Genomic DNA, 4,065 nt, shown 5'->3' on the forward strand with positions numbered 1-4,065 from the left:
GTAATTTCATCACACAAAACAAGGTCTGTCAAACTTTGGCCCACAATCAGTTTTAGAGGACAATTTCTTTTCAAATGGATTTATGATTCATGCCAGTTGTGTTCTTTATCATCAGTTTATATGCCAAAGCTGTGGCAAAAAATAATGACAAGTTCCATGGTATCTTGGCTTATGAGTTTTTTGGGATACGAGCTGTCCCTTGGTTAATTGTCATGCTTTAGGTTGCGAGCATGGCGAGCAAAAATTTGGGTTCAGAGCCTCTCCGCTGCTTGTTGGCGTGAATGTCACAGTAAACCCATTAAGAGCCAACCAAAACATCTGGCGTTTCAATTACTAGCAAGACCTTGTTTTTCCAACCATGGGAATGAGGACAGTGAGTGTGAAAGGAAGCGCGAAGAAGAAGCAGCACTTATTCATTGAATCAAAAAAATGTATCATCGAAACACATTACTAAGGTGTGCGTGTAGCCGACTTGGCGAAGCAATGCGAGCATAGGACTGCTAGCCTGTACCTAACTAAAGCTGAGCGAGTTGACAGACAAAATTTGTTCTAAACGACGTGCATTTATTCGTAGGAAGACAGAGAAGCTGCTGATGGTGTGTTTGACCAAAAAAATCAGCACGCAGGACAATTTATTTTATTATTTTAAATACATCACTTCATAAAACTACTGTAGTTTGTAGTACATTTTATTGTACCGTTTTTGATACAATTTGTATTATCAAGTTTGCTTTCTCATTAAAAACTATGTTACATGTTAAAATTGGGGTGTTTTTTGGGTGGCCCAGAAGGGAATAAATATATTTCAATTATCTCACTGGGGACATTGATTTGAGATATGCGTATTTTGGGTTACTAGGTCCGTCACAAAACCCATTAAACTCGTGAGCTGAGGTACTACTGGATAGATGTTTTTTGTAACTTTTTAAAAGAGCAAACATGTTTCAGGTTTGATTTTTGAATTGAAAACACTTGAAAAAACCCTGAGAAATATTTTACAGTTTCAAGGAGTTTGGAGAGTGCTTTAATGTACCATCACCCAAGTAAATAAATCTCTCTCTTTTAGAGTTTAAAACTTCTTTTTGTAGTCTGCTGAACTATTTATCTTATTGGAAGAACACTCACATTTATTGGAAAACAAATTATCTTTCTGTATACTTCTCTCGCCGCCGCTGTGGACCTTTTGACAAAACTGGATGTTGGCAGATTCTCTGCGGAAGGACAAGGCTGCACCCGCCTAAAAGTCATGCTGTAGAAACGAAAACGGACACATTTTTTTCTTTGAATGCTATTATTGAATATGTTTATTTATCAGCCTGAACATCAATAAAACTGACTGCACCGTGTTTGCTTCATTTTCTCCCATCTCATATAAGGTCAACTCATCCTTACACATTTCATGAATACGGCTAGACTTTATATTGCTTTTCTTTATTATAGGATAAGATATAGTCTCCGTTATAAGAGAATAGCACACAAATGCTGCAATGGCCCGATTACAGGTCAGATAAAAAGTCTCATCTCGCTGAGGTGATGACACTGGCCATGGATGGCTGCTTGGCCTGGGATAATGTAGATATTATCTGACAGTGGGTTTCCACCAATGCATGATAATAACGGACCTTCAAATTGGGCAGGCTTAAGAACCAAAGTGAATTAAAAAAACATGTGGAAAACTGCATTAACACCAGAGCAACCATTTGATGTAAAAAGTCATAAATACTTGTTTTGTGCGCTACAAGTACACAACACATATTACGCAAAAATAAGGCAGCAGCCCTTTAGATGCAGATTAACATCCTATAATAACTACATTAGCCTATATTTATGCATAACAAGGAAAATGGGCCAGTTTAGTAAATAAATATGCGAGGCTGCATGAGTCATCCAGCCTAAATCATGGGGATTGTAAACTAATCAATACCACTAATCCTCACATAGGATTCCCATCAATTTCAGCTTTGCATAACATCCCATTGATAAATGTTTGAAAAGGCAAATGAAAGAAAAATTACTCGCTGTGTACAATTGCGCTCGGGATTGAAATAACTTTTCATAATTTGATCGAGGTGCAGGGAGGGCGTTGTCAGCGCTGAGAGGCGAGAAATGAGAGTTGCCATGACAACTGCACCCAATCAGGAAGGCCAGAGTGTGAGAAATAGCAAATTGTTTTAGAGTGCCAGTACATTATTTAAGCCAAAGGTTGTATGCACTACATTAAAACAAAGCAGTACATGAAAATAATGCTTCTATGAAGATTGCAGTGGCATGAACTACAATTTTACTAATGTAGATAATGCTGTTAGATGTTTAACAGCATCTGCATTGTGCCAGGCTTTTTTTTAAATGAGGCGTCTATTTTATATATTTTATTTGACTTATTTTCCCTGATACATCTCTTCTTTATCTTTAGATTTTTTTTAATAGTGAATTTGTTCCTATTCTGCATGGTGACTTTAGGTGTTAAGAGTTCAAGTTAAAAGTCTTGATATTAGCTGGGGAGAGATGTGTATCGTCTCAAGTGCATTGAAGCATGTTGTCATTGCAGTGGACACCACTGTTTTAAACTACAGTGTTTTATGTAAAACACAGGAATATGTGCTTGATTGATAATGAATAGAATCCTATTGTGTATTTGATCGTACAATACCCGGTATAACTTAGTTCAATATCCCACATGGTTGCCACGGAGCCATCATTTTCCGCTTGTGACCACCCTCATCATATGCAGTAGCATCACTATGAACATGTTGGAGCCACACTGTTTACCACCATGCATGTGGGGAGGTTGCTATTATTAGCACATCAGTGTGGGCACAAGAGGCCAAGCATTGACCCTTTACAAATGTTTTAAAAACAGTGCTGGAGAATGCTCAGATGCAAAAAAAAGTGATTAATTTTTGGAACTTGTGAGTGGGAGTTTTTTCAGTATATAAAAAACGCGTCCAGCTAGTCCTCGGCGGATGGTCAAAAATCCTGTTAAGCGAACGATAAATGAAAATAAACAATGATTGGTAAATTGCCATGTTTGTGTGTGCTTTTTTTTTGTCTGTCGCAATCAGGGTGCAAGAGGGTTTACTCTGTGCATCACTCTGTTAATTTAAAATAAATGAATGAATGCAGTGCACCCTGCTGTCATCCATCCACAATCCTTGTCTCCGTGGGCGTGGGCTACTGAGCTGGCCAGAAACATATTATAGCAAAGCCAAATGTCTATGTGTGGGAATATTTTGGCTTCAAACGAATGAGCAACACTGACGAAAGCGAAAGTATGCCACATTTGTTGGAAAGTGATGGCAACAAAAAAAGAACAAACCTCCCAATACAATTTTTCCAAATAGGGAAAAACTACACTTCAAGATGATTAATATTTCAGTTCAATTTTTGCTAACAAAGATTGAGAGTCCATTTTATTTTTAAGTGCGTTTACTTGTTTAGGATAATTATAAGTTCTTGATCGTTCAATTGCACTGGTAAGGCATACTACAGAAAAATACATGTTTATTGTATTTGAAAAGGTTACTTGCATTATTCTATATTATGATTACATTAGTGCTTAATTTGGTCTCAAAATTATGCTGACAATAATATTGTTTATCAGCAAAGATTTATGGGACAATATATTCTCCTGCCAAATTTGTTATCGGCCCAGGCCTGCATCCATGATTATTAGTCGTTTGTAGTGGTGTAGAAGTGCACACCATAAGCCTGATAGGTTTAGAATTATGTAGATACCAAAAAATAATTAATTCTGAATCAATTGTAAACAACATTACAGCAAGTACTGTAATTAAATTAAGTTGTTTTAAAACATATACATATGAAGAGGTTGCCTACAGCCACAGCTGTTAATGTCATTGTCTTTTGTCCAAGTGCTGATTAGCCCGGCGCATTTGTAGACAACGCGCCCGGCAACTATAGGAAACTCAGTGGTAAATTTAATATTTAAATAAACAAAACAACAAAAAAAACATCTATCTTTCATAGCCTTTTCTGTACAGGTTTATAATGTGCTAGGTTATACTAAAAATAATAGAATAGGGCAAAAGATTGTATTCATCAAAA

Source organism: Nerophis lumbriciformis, linkage group LG13, assembly GCF_033978685.3.
Source record: "Nerophis lumbriciformis linkage group LG13, RoL_Nlum_v2.1, whole genome shotgun sequence".
In the NCBI taxonomy this organism is placed as follows: Eukaryota; Metazoa; Chordata; class Actinopteri; order Syngnathiformes; family Syngnathidae; genus Nerophis; species Nerophis lumbriciformis.